The sequence below is a fragment of the Passer montanus genome, unplaced genomic scaffold (genome assembly GCF_014805655.1).
Source record: "Passer montanus isolate IOZ18808 unplaced genomic scaffold, ASM1480565v1 scaffold8, whole genome shotgun sequence".
NCBI lineage: Eukaryota > Metazoa > Chordata > Aves > Passeriformes > Passeridae > Passer > Passer montanus.
The window spans coordinates 9,992,617-10,005,813 of record NW_024373256.1 but is presented as its reverse complement, the minus strand read 5'-3'; the positions used below and the strand labels follow the sequence as shown (position 1 = coordinate 10,005,813).

General features: G+C 40.2%; 1 protein-coding gene across 5 annotated transcripts in view; it reads left to right on the top strand.

Moving 5' to 3' along the window:
* Nucleotides 1-13,197, top strand: part of SNN (stannin) — a 54,092-nt gene that overhangs the window by 6,084 nt on the left and 34,811 nt on the right. Inside the window, exons 3-4 of one of the 5 annotated variants that reach the window (XR_005630197.1) lie at nt 7,356-7,542; nt 8,426-8,549. The exons of the other annotated variants lie outside the window; for them this stretch is intronic. The gene's annotated coding sequence lies outside the window, so the exon portion shown is untranslated. Of the gene's footprint in view, nt 1-7,355; nt 7,543-8,425; nt 8,550-13,197 lie in introns of those variants that run through there. 5 annotated transcript variants of the gene reach the window in all.

The window sequence follows — 13,197 nt, the reverse complement described above, 5'->3', positions numbered from 1 at the left end:
CTTACACTGGATACCAAATGTTTAGGACACTTTTGTTTGCAATGAAACCTTTGTCTTTTCAGACCGATCCTTTATGATAAACAAAGCAATCAGTAAACAATTGAACATGCTTACAAAGACTAGTAATAAAGATAAGTGAACTAGAAAGCCTCAGGTAGGCTGGTGAGAGCTGGCTGATCTACTGGGTGTAGAGATTCTGCAAGTCTTGATTGTATGCACAGCTCCTCTTGAATTTGCCCTGCAGCAAAATCATGTGGTCTGTGACACAATCACAACAGAATCTACAGGAACTAAAAATAAACTGCTTCTCTGCAAATGTATGGCTCAGTTTAGTCCAGCTTATAAATAACTGTCCAGCACTGGTCAGCAAACACAGTTCCTAATGATTATCACATTGTGCACAGCCTCATTAATTGTGATTAGAGCCAGCTCGTTTACAACCTTCAAGCACTTGCAACACGTGCGTTCAGTCCCAGATGATTGTTTAGTGAGTTATCAGTTCTCTGAGCAGCTTATGTTACCCTCACTTGCATATCTGACCCAGCTGCTTTGCCCCTTCCTTGACAGCTTTCAGCACTCCAGAGCTGCCTCACAAATCTATTGTGAGGAGCTGCCACCTCTGTGCACTAATTCTGTTACACCTGGGTGGTGGGAGGGCTTGGTACTGGCTCACCCTTCCAGCACCTCTGCAGGAGCAATCCAAACATCTGCCCTAAAGCCAGGAAGGGCTCTGAGCACCTGTAGGGCAGACACAGCTACCAGCACAATGAATCCTAATGTTTATTTAATCAGATGAGAGTGATTTGTTTGACAATTTGTCCACTAATTTTTATTAATTAAATCAGATTTGAATTACAGTCTTTTTTATTTTAAACAAAAAAATTGAGTTCAAATTAGATTTTAAGTCAGACCAACAGCTGAAGCTGTTTCTTGTTAGAACTGTACTTTCAGTGTAACAGCAAAAACATCACCTTTGTAACAATTTTTTAAAACTTTCACACACTTGTTTTTGGGAACTTTTACCATAAATTTTAGAAAAACAGGCAGTGGGCTGTCTCCAAAGGACTTTTACAAAAGGGAAATGATCTCATTCAGCAAGCATAATATTTTGACAAATACTGGGGGGTTTAGAGCCTTCCCCATAGAATGAATCCTTATTGCATTTGGAAAGGATTTTTCACTCACTAAAGAATGATGTAAGAGTTGTCACTCAAATTCTGCCAAGAAAGAATCAAGCTAGTATGGTCAATAAAAATATAGATATCTTAATTTCAAATAATATTTTTACAACTTGTTTATGTCTGTAATAAGAGGAATATTTTTGTTTTCAGATTTGGAGCAAGGGAATTTCTAAAATAATTTTCTCCTTATTGTTGGCATGTAGCAATTATGCTGCTGTGACAGATTTCTCAGAATTACTTCTGACTGGTTCTCAGATAAACATTTTAGGTTATTGATTTTAACTTACTTAAATAGAAAACTGCAGAGGATTTTACATTGGATAGTTTTACAGCTGGTGACAACTGGAACAGAGGAAATCAAGCATCCTCAAAAGTAAGGGATGCAAACTCAAGTAACTTCAATTGAAAAATAAGTCCCCAAGAAGAAAGATTGTTTGCATTGAGCTACAAATATCACATAGTCTTTAAATATTTGTCTCAAGGATTCAGACAGAGTGTGTCGTGTCCACAAGATGGCAGGCACTGTATCCAGGAGTTCTGACACAGAAATGTGCTTTGTAACATCTGTGGGGCAAAAAACCTTCATGGTAATTATCCTTCTTAATTTCTTCATCTTTCTAGGCAAGCACAGAAGAAAACATGTTTATAATTATTTTCTTGGTTTGCTTATATAATCCAAAAATCTGCTTGCTTCAGAGATAAGCAGATTTCAGTTCAGATGGAAAACAGAAGATGCTTGTCATCCAAGGGAACTCATTTTTCTCTTTGAGATTTCAGGTGGCTGGAGCCAAGTTAAGTCATACACAAGAGGCAAAGGCATTGCAGGGAGAAATATTACAACCTTACCAAACATCTGGTTTTTACCAACCTACTGCCTAGGAGAAACAGGCAAGAGTGGAAGGGGCTGAGGGCTTAAAGGACTGACCAAACCTGAAAAACTCAGAGTGAAGGCAACAGTACTTCATAGGAAGATAAAATTAGTAACAGTCCAGAAGAATTTATCCTTACGTGCCTGATAACTGAAAGGCATCAAATTCCTAGAGCCGTCACAGGTCTGTTCAGATTAAAAATAAAGTCTCTCAATGTTCATTTTCCCCCCTTTAGGCTGACCTTGTCATTGCCAACTGGAATTAGCCTAAACCAAGACAACTGGGCAGGCTTTCCTACCCATCTGCTTCCAAGCAGTGTGAAGGAAGCTGCCCCTTGGTGGCTTTTCAGAAAACTGAAAGGTGTTTGGTCTGTGTCCTATAGGCAAACTTCCAAAGGAGTGAAAAATTCCTGCTACTATGGGCATCTGTATTAGAAGACTCAGAGGCCTACAAGGGGTTTGAGGTGTCATTCAGGAGATATTTTCAGCAGTGGGTACATGAAGTGAGTAAAATCCATTAAATTAGAAGTGAAGCAAATACAACAGGTACAATAAGAACAACACTGCTCCCACAAAACAAGGTCCCTTTCTAATGCTGGCATCATATTTCTGTTTGCTCTTGATCATTCCACAGAAAAAAGCAGAGAATCTCCTGTGTCCTGCAGGGCAAGGTTGTTCTGTGTCAGTGCTGCTTCGTCCACCTGCCACAGCTGAAGTTTTGAGCAGAAATTCTCTGGGTGATCAGACTATTGAGAGTGAAAGAAGAAGGTTTCAAGTCTCAGCTCAGCACAGAGAGACTCAGAAGTTACAAGGGACCAGTGAACAGGCAATGCTCTGAGCTGTGAACTGGCTAGTAGTGAGTGTGAGGAGGAAATGACACTTAGAAGAAATTTATTTTAAGGTTAACAGCTCTACAGAATTTGTGAAAGTGCTCAGCAGTGCAGTAAGAGAAACAGATATGCACTAGAGGCATTTTCTTTGTAATATTTAAACTGAAGAGACTGTGGAAACTTGGGGCTAAATTTCATTTCACACAAGGTCAAGCAGAGTGAAGACACACAATTGCATGCAATAACTCCTCCAACTCCTACTTTGCACTCCTGTGCTTTGTTCCAGCCAGGAAGTGCTCCTGAGCATGCACCAGGTGTGCTTCAGGCCTGGGGAAAACACCTGAGCCCCCCTAAGCCCGCGAGAATAAGAAAGCTGGTGAGGGGACAGCTGATGGGTCAGACATTGGTAGTCTGAGCACCCAAGTTTAGTTTCCTGTTTCCTTTACTGAATTGCTCTGTAACAAAGTAATTCCAATTCCACTGCACAGAGCTGCCACTGACAAAATGAAATTCATTGCTGCTACTCAGAGCCCACAAAGGGAACCTCCAGCAAATAACATGGGAAAGCCACGTCCACAGCTGCAAGATGAGGTGTATCAATAAGAACAGAACACAGAATTTCTTCTGTTGCAGATGATTATTATGGGATTGTGTTCTGAGCAAATTTAATGGACAGTCCTTTATTTATTACTGTTTGTTGATAAAACAGAGGGAAAAAAAGTAAATTTAAAGATCACCCAGGTGCAGAGGTAGAAGTTACACAAATTGTTCATTAAAAATAATAAAACCCAAACAACTCACCCTGCCCCAAATCCTCCCAAACACCTATATCACACACACACATTAAAAATATAATCTACATTAATTATTCCAGCTCTAAAGTGGGAGCTACATGTCTGTGTAATGTCCCTTCTCCATATCAATCCCAGAGAGATTTACAATGGAAATGTGCAATGGAAATCCCCATCAGAAAAATCTTATACTCAACACACAATATTCTCCAGGGTATTCCATCTTATTTGAAGTTATACTGCTCCATGAAGTTACTGGAGACTGTTGGCAGTAGTATCAGTGTGCTGCCTATCCTGACAACTTGAAAAATTAGATTAAAAGTTAGTCTAGCAAACCATGCATTTTATTTTATCTTCCATAAATCAGTAGGTGTGGACCACTGACTGTATATGATACTACTAGTACATTTCCTATTAATTTATTTCTGAGTTGGAATATGTATAATTTGTTCCAAAATGCCCAAACCTTTCAATGTTCAGCCATTGCTGATTAGTTCAGACACTGGGTTGGGATACCCAGGGGAAAGACACAAATGTCAGCTGCAAGAGCAGCCTAGAAGAGCAATGTTAAATCAGTGTGAAATCAACATCTAATTTCCCCATGCAGAGGAATGTGACATACTTTTTAATTAAATGTCAGCCTGTCGATATTTTTCAGATTAGTTATGAATGTGAAATATACCAAATAAAATGGAATTAAAATGGGCAAATTGGTTTAACTTCTGCTGACACATTTAATTTTTATTCTCAGTGCCCTACAATGAGCATTCTAAGAAATTAAAGCATATCTTTTTATTATAGTAATGAATCAATTTTCAGGTTCTGAATGTAAGGCATAGACCAAAATATTGCATTTATTCCAGTTCAAACCCTATGTGAAGGCTAGAATTTGTTTATTTGCAGCTAGGATTCAATGTCAAACATTTAAGCTGCAATATCATCCTCCTGGAATTGAGGCTGTGTGTCCAACCATAATTATTCTGGGGACCACTGACCTGAAAAAAAGGGACAAAAACAAAACCTGCTTGTCCTTGCTTCAGTACAAGCACACTGGGTGCTTTTAGCTGTGGTTATCTGAAGCACTTACGAAATCTCAATGAAACTCAAAAAACTCCAACTTTCTTCAGCAAGAGCTGCACTGAATTCCCAATTATACAGGGAAAGCTGGATGGGTGATAACAACCCTGCCAGGATTGTAACTGACAATGCTGCAGTTGCAATTCTGCTCTTTCAGCAGCTGTGCAAAAGCAAACTGGAAAATAGAAATGCTTCCCTGGAAACTGCAGGATATACCAGTTAAAGCTGCCCTATTTGAATTTGCAAATAGGCCTCCCAGCTAACAATTAGAAATCATCATACCATCTTTTATTGCTTGAATTAGATAAAATTTGTATCTGAGAAATACAATAGTGCAAAAAAATAGAGCTACAGCTCCTTATTAGGACAGTCTGTATCAGAATTCTACCGAGAGGACTTGAACATCAGCTTTTAGGACTTTCACTCATTTATGTGCTACACAGCATTGGATGTCCTTTTAAGTGAAAGGGCAGAGTGCTGCTAGGGTCTAAACCCCCAGAACATTACTAAAGCTCACAAGAGCAGTATGAGATCAGCACTAAGAGAAGGGGGTGAAAGATCCTGGACAAGGCTTGCTGCTAAATGTGGGAAGTGCATGAGGCTCCCATGGCAGGTCTTACCTGGGACACCTCTGTGTAGCTTCAGACTTCACAAGGATGTACCAGCACAGTCCATGGCAGGATCTTCCTGTGACTTCAGAATGGTCCACAGGCAATACCCACACAGTCAGAGAAGCAGACAGGAGCTACTCAAACCCCTGTGCTGGAGCAGCCTTTGGCAAGGCCTACAGATGGTGAAGGCACACCCCTCACCTGTACAAACACCCAGGTCAGCAAGGCATCCATGCTCTCTCTTCTCACAGTGTGTGTTTGCCTTCTGCACAAGGCAAATGGAGCAGCAGTAAGTTATCTGCTTATCCCAGGCAAAGAGAGGCTGTACAAAGGATGTTAAGGTACGTGTTAAGACATTCTGGTTGAGGATTATATTAATTAAAATAGCACCCTGCTCCTCTCCTGTCTCTCCATATTCTCTCTGAGTTTTCATGAAACAGGATTGCTTCTGTCTAATAAGAAGAAACTCAGAAATAGCTTTTGAGATGTTTGCTGTCATTCTGGTTGTTTCTTGTACACCCTTGTATGGACTATGCATCATTTGTTATCTTCCATGGCATATGTCAGAGTACACTCCTGCTGTAAGATACTGGTGCTGAAGGTTTAGTTACTGTGTGCCAGACCACGGGGTGAGGAACAGGAGCCATGTCTGCAAAAAAGCCAAGTGACCTCATTGCTGCCAGGAAGAACAACAGATGGAAAAAAAAAAGCTTCTGCTACTTATTCCACAATGAAAAGTGAGCTCTGCTCAGCTCCAGAGGCTGGAATTCTGGCTCTCATCCTCTCATTAGGCTGGATCCTGTGTCCAGTTCACAAGCACACAGTGTCCCTGACAGGCAGCTCTACAGGATCTGTGGAGTTTTGCTACTCTGGCTGCAAGGTCACACAGCCCAGAGCAGCCAGCCCAGTGTGTCCAGTCCTTGTGCATGCACAGGAAATACTGTCAACTCTCTGCAAGACTGCAAGCAGGACAGATGCACCTGCAGCCTGGGTTGCAAAGCTAAGTGAGCATTTTTATACCTTCTTCCCCAAAAGAAAAAAACAAAATCAAACCAAAAAACAACACCACCTTCAAGGATATCACATTAGATATATTTATCAAGTAATATATTGTAAACAGATTGCTTGGCTGTGTTGAAGAGAAATCACTACTAATGATTATGGACCAGCAGCACATACGTGGCTGAGGATTCTCTTGTCCATTTTTTTCCCTGTGAATTGCCAAACAATGGCAGTGCTGCATGCAGGGCACACAGCTCCTTGCCCTGTTTTAGTGTTTTAAATACAGCTCCACTTTCTAGCAAAGAGTTTTCTTAGAACATGTGCTTCTGCTTATGTGGAAAATGAGATTCCTTTATGCAAGATCCAGGTTTTTCAGGCTCATGGAAAAAAAAAAAAAAAAAAAGCACCAGGAAAGGGCAAAAGTTTATTTTATAACAGCAACTTGCAGTTATTTCTGCATTTGAAATGTAACTTCCAAAAGAAAGACAAACAAAATACTACCTATAGACAGCAAAGATTTATTAGGACAGACAGTGTTTCATTGGATTCCTGCAACTATTTCATTACTACACACATTACTCTTAAAATCAATTTCTCCGTCCTTCCAAGTTGAATGGGTTCTATGTTTTTCCACAGCTGCAAGAGCAATTTACAGCTACTCACATCAACTACCTTGCTGCAAAACATTGTTCTCTTCCATATAAAAGATTAAAAAGAAGCATGGATTAAACTTTTACAAATAGATCAATTCCAGATGTTTCAAGCTCTTCCCTCTATGTGAACTTGGTTATGTTTTCCTTCTTTCTGTCTGCATCAGGATGGCAGAACTACCATCACCCTTTTTCCCTTTAGCTCCTTTATTAATCAGACACAAGTGTATAACAGCTATTAATAATTAGAGTATAGCAAGAAAAGTGAACCTAATTCTACCTCAGTGCTTTCACTATCCATGAGATATTATTCCTACTCCTGACAAGATCTTTCATCAACTCCAGCTTCTCCAGTCATCCTTCTCTTCCACTTGTGCTTCCATTCCATCCCACCTCTGGAACCACAGCAGCTCTTCCCCTGGGCTGGGTCCCACAGGAGGAGCAGCCTCTGGCCCTGCAGCCTTGTTCTGCTTCATCTCACAGCACCAATCTTCTGTTCCCATTACACAGGGCCTGCCTGGAGCTACACAAGGTACTGTTTTTCCTTCAAACCATTAAATGCGTGTTCTGAAGGGAATTTATGCTTTCAAGGATCCCTGCTGTCAACAGGATTTTCACAGGTTGCGAGTTAAGGAACCTATTTGCAGAAATTACTGTGTGGCTCCTGCACAGTAATTACTCTGACAGCTCCCCAGTCTTCTCTCAAAGTGACACTAAATACACCAAAGCTCAACACCTGCACACAAAGGCATTCAAGATTACCAGTAATACAAAATGTTATCCTCCAACGTGGTTGAGGCTTCTGAGTAATTCAGAATGCTGCTAGACCACATCTAAACTCAGTGCTAATTTATAGCCTTGCTTTTCTCTTGATTAGCATATAACTGAACATTAATTCAGTGATTAACCTCCAACAGATAAAAAATAGTTTGAAGGGGAATGTAACATAGTCACAAGTGGGTTGTATTGCGCAGTTGTTTCCCAAGGGCATTCAATCTCAGTTTATGAATCTTTTATTTAGATTCTCCTGAAACCACACACCAATATCTTCCTCCTTCTTTCCCTTTAGAAAACTGTAGGGTAGCCTGGACACCACACCCACAGACACAGCAATTTGGAGAAATTTCATTGTTAAAGACATACTAAAAATACACATTTTCATAAACTAAACTTTTGTCCAAAAGGAAAAAAAAAAGCCAATGTTTTGAACCTTAAAATTATTATGGAAGTACCATATAACAGTAGTAGAAGAAAGAGAAAACACCAGTTAAAATGAAGATAAAAAAAATGTTCATAAAAAAAAGCAAGTTTTACTCAAAGAGATACAAGGAAGGGTTAAGAACGTAGGGGTGAAAAATACTTAAGTTTACTTCTGCAGATTTTGCAATTTAGGAAGGAATTTGTGTATCACACAGAGATGGATGTTTACCAATACCATGCCACAGTGAACAAAGTGGATGAAGCCCATGTATCAAAAGTAATGGAAGTAACATTTCATCACAGATCTTAATATAAGCAAGCTTCACACTCCAGTGGTGAGTCCTCAAACAATGACTGCAGGAGATGTATTTTGAGTCACGAGAACACAGCAGTCTGTGGAACTTTGCTTGTACTGCCACAAAGAATGGCTGCATAAAAACACCTTGAATTCTTAAAGGCTGCACTAGAAATGCTTTACTTCATAGCCACCTTGCCAGCATCACTATGAGCTCTGCTTCTCACCTGCAGCTGCAGTGTGAATATGCCTCTCCCCCAGCAGCCCAGGCTGTGGCCAACCCTGGAGTCTGTCCAGCCAGCCCAGGACGAGCACCCCGAGCTCTCCCAGAGCCTGGGCAGCTCTTCAGAGGGGCTGACATCATGGCTTGCAGCTGAAAGGATCCCTTTGAAACAAGCTGCTTTCTCAGAGCTTTGTACAGCCTATTTACTCTGCTTCAGCTCATCTGGAAGAGACAATACAAATATTCCCACTCTCCCATGAATTGCTTGAGTTATTGAAGTCCTGGACGTGACAAAAAAAAAATAAATGGACTGTGTAATTTTAAGTGTTAGGATTGTACATATTAAAATATGTGCTTTTTAATCACAGAAAGAAGTAGGTAGAGAATTTAGGAGTTGAAAGGAGATATCTTTATTAATTTTCTTTCTAGGGCATGTAATTCCCCGTAAAAACATGCCCAGATAAAGCCTTGCAGCCAGCAGCACCTGAACACACTGAGCTTTGCTGAGCTTACATGTAAGGGGAGAACTGGGTAGTTTGTATCTAGGACATAATTGCTCAGCAATGTTTTAAATAACATTTAAACCCTTCCATGTGAAAACTAGGCTTAATGTATTAAAAGCCTCTTTAAACTTAAAAATTCCAGAGAGACACAATCTCTTTAAAATTTAACAAAACAATGACAAATATCTTTCCTCTGAATACCTTATAGTGGGTATGTTAAATTTCAGACCCTGCACTGCTTTCCTCCCACAGGAGAAGATATTGGATTGAATGAGCTGTGCTAGTAAATCCCAGGGCAGAAATCTCCAGGATCTCAAGGAGTGTGGATTAATCAACCCTGCAGCAGGACTATCAGATCCTGTCCTTTGTCCCTGCCTCACTGAAAGCAACACACCATGAGGAATCTCTGCTGCCATCAGTAGTGACAAAAATGTATACTGGATATGTGTTAGCCTAGAAAAGCAACATCTGCTACTAGGTTTGCTTGGTATTAGGAAGACTTGACAAAATTTTAAAAAATAACTTCAAAGCCCTGAAGAGTTTTCTCTTTTCATACCCATTGCATTCAGCTGATACTGTCAAATACAAAAACCAGAAAGAACACCACAGAGACATCTCATATACCTCTTTGTTATGTTTCATACAACTGGGCTGGTTGTATACAGGTTAATACCTTACCCTTTCCAGATGTTTAGTCATAAAATGAACATTTTCATGTGCATTTTCTGAACACAGGAGTTAGAGATTATTAATACTCCTGAAATAGCCCAACAAAATCTTTGGAAGCAGAAGGAGGAGCTACACTTCCAAACCCAATATCCAAACCTAAATAGCTAAAATAACCTCTTCTAATAACCTATCATCTCTACTAAATGCTTGGTGACCACAGGGAATTACTGGCATGGCTTTTTTAGTGAAGCCCTAAAAAAAACAGATGATGGCACTACAGCTTGGACTGTAGATTAATGAAATCAATTAAGTCTTAAAGAATTTTTTTGAATGATCAAGTTATTTCTATAAACCCATGTCATAGCTGTGGCCAACAAACAGCCCTAAAAAAAACACATGATGGCACTACAGCTTGGACTGTAGATTAATGAAATCAATTTAAGTCTTACAGAATTTTTTTTGAATGATCAGGTTATTTGTGTAAACCCACGTCATAGTTATGGCCAACAAACGTTTTTAATTCTGCCCAAAATAGCTAAGCAGCATGATATATGATGAAATCACAAGGCTGCATTACTGGCTGGGTGTACTTTTTAGATTAGAGAAATTACTTAAGCCTTTCATGAAAAGGTTGAAGCTTTTCTGGTGTCAGTCCCCATTCACACAACCACCACCACTGTACAGACAGAGTTCTGCTGTAAGTACATGCACTTGTATAAAGCACCAGTACTTACTTATCTACTAGCAGAACTCATGGCAGTGGCAGGGCTCTGCTTCCCCCTCTCAGTCAGTTCAAGTACCTGCTCAGTCAGAACTTGCTGTTCATTCCCCTTCCACAGCAAGTGGTGCTGACAGTACAGAACTTGCTGCAGTGCTCCCACTGCACCAACACTTGGACCTCAGGCAACGATCCAGCATGCAGGGGAAATGGTAGGGACTCTTTATTTGACATAAACCTTAAACATTGGCTTATTTGTTGGAGCCTATCTTTGCTGCAGTTATTTTATGCATTAATAGCTGCAGAGGCCATAGCAAATCAGGTAATTGGCTAAAACTGGTTTAGACCCCTATTCATCCCACCTAATTTCAGGCATCTAAGGCATCTGAACTGGTAATACAGTTACCCAAAGTACACAGAACAGGTGCTCAGAGACAGCATCATTTAGCAAGTGCTCGGCTTTGTAATTTGTTATTTCCTTTAACAAACTCTGTTCTTCTGTGTTTTGTTTAATAAAGGAGGGAAGCCACAGTTTTCTACAGCAGTTCCATTATTTGCAGTCACAACTCACTGCGTTAATGACTGGCAGGTTTGAAAAGCACTTGAAGTCTGTGCTCCACCAAAACACAGTGCCCTGAAGAGAGCACAGCCAGCCTTAAGCTCGGAGAGCTGCTTCAGGGAAAAACCGGAGTGTGTCTGCAGAGAAACAAAGGAAGACAGATGGCACTGCCAGTTCCATTCCTGCCAGGCTGGAGAGACGACTTAACCACGGGTCTTGTGTTGTGACTCGGCACTTCTTTAGCACCTCCTCATCCTACGAGAAGAACGATGCGATTTAAAAACAAGTGATGTTGAATGTGCCGGCCGGGTGAGATTGCATTCGGGTGTACTTTCATTTCTGAGGCCTCACGCACACAGGAAAGCTACAGAGTCTAAACTGCAGTTGAAATTAAAACAAAATGAATCATATCCAATCTAGTTATATCAGTGGAAATCACTTCAAGGATACTAATTTAATTTCTACAGATTGTCTCATTGCAGCTCAGCTACTGCAGATACTCATGGTTAAACATTAAAAGCTGCTTCAGACTCTTAAACATTTATTTCAGTATGATTTGAGTAATTTCAAAATTCTATTTATTCTAAGCTACAGATGTCAATATACCTTCTGGTACTCTAAATACTCAAAAATTACAAGCTGAACAAGTGTAAACAGCTTATTCCTTGTAATAACTAAAATCATAACTGGTGGTTTTTCATTAAAAGATCTTCCAGTTTTTCTGACAACACTGGCTTAAACACACCTAGTGAACCTGTGTCTCTTGACTCACAGAATTCAGTATTTCAATTTACTGTGAAAGCTGAACTTTCCACCTGTAAGTATGGATGACATGAGCACAGAGATTCATGTACAGCATAATTGCAGAAGAATACCTGTTAAAATAGAAGGTATTGCAGAAATGGACACAGTTAACAGGAAATTAAAATCTATACATAGATGACATAGAGGTACCTGCAACTTGAACAGTGGGGATAAAGCTCCTCTCTCTCTCTTTCTCTCTCAATAATATAACCTCAGCTTGCTAGTTTTCACCATGTTTTTGTTTTTTACTTGATTCTGATTTTGTTTCTTTGTATTAATTTCAAACTCAGCAAACTGGCTACAACAGAGGCTAAAAGGGGTAGCGAGTACCTTCTTCCTTGTACCAGTGCCTTTGCAATGGTCATAGCAGATTGTCAGGATTCTTTTCTCTCCTCTTTCCTTCATTTTGGGAATAAAGAGAAGGATTGTGCCTGACTGCATCAATGTGCAATGATAGCTCTCCTATCACTGTGCTGACAGTATTTCTGCAGATTTCCATCTGCAAGGCTTTAAAGACTAAAAGAATGCCAAAAAGACCTTCCCTCCCCTGTGTCATTACCCTTGCAGGACTCCTGCAAGGCCGTAGCTGCCTGCCCCCACCACAGGCAGGAATTGTGGGGGAATGACACCAGACTGTCCTGGAGATCTGTGTGGATTGAGGAAGGGAATGGATGTTTGTACCATAAGAATCGTCTGCCACTAATAATATCTCTCCTATCTGCAGTCTTCTTAGCTTTCATCAGGAAAAAGTACAACACAGAAGCCAACAAAGCATTTTCCCCAACTGTAACTGCAGTATGCATATAGTTATACAGACAGAGAATGTGTGCTTTTAGAAAAGATGGCAAAAAAGAAGTAGAGCAGCAAGTCTAACTAAAGGAGTGGGAGTATGTGGGTAGGGATGACACCACACAGAGGTGTAAAACAGGCCCAACATGGAATAATTCAAAATCAAAGGAATTCAAAAGTAACATCAACAGGATTATCAACTGGGAAGTGAGCAAATTGTGCATTTTTCCAGAATGTGCACAGGATTTTGACAGGAGGATTGTGCACAAGGATTGTGCACATTCCTTAAGGCTCAAAGAATTTCACCCCAGAATTGGCAGGAAGGGTGGCATCCTTTATGTGATGTCCAGGAGACACTCTCTGGGAATTGAAGGAAAATGTATAAATGTAACTCATTTCTCCTTAAGGGAAATGAGTTAAGGCAGTT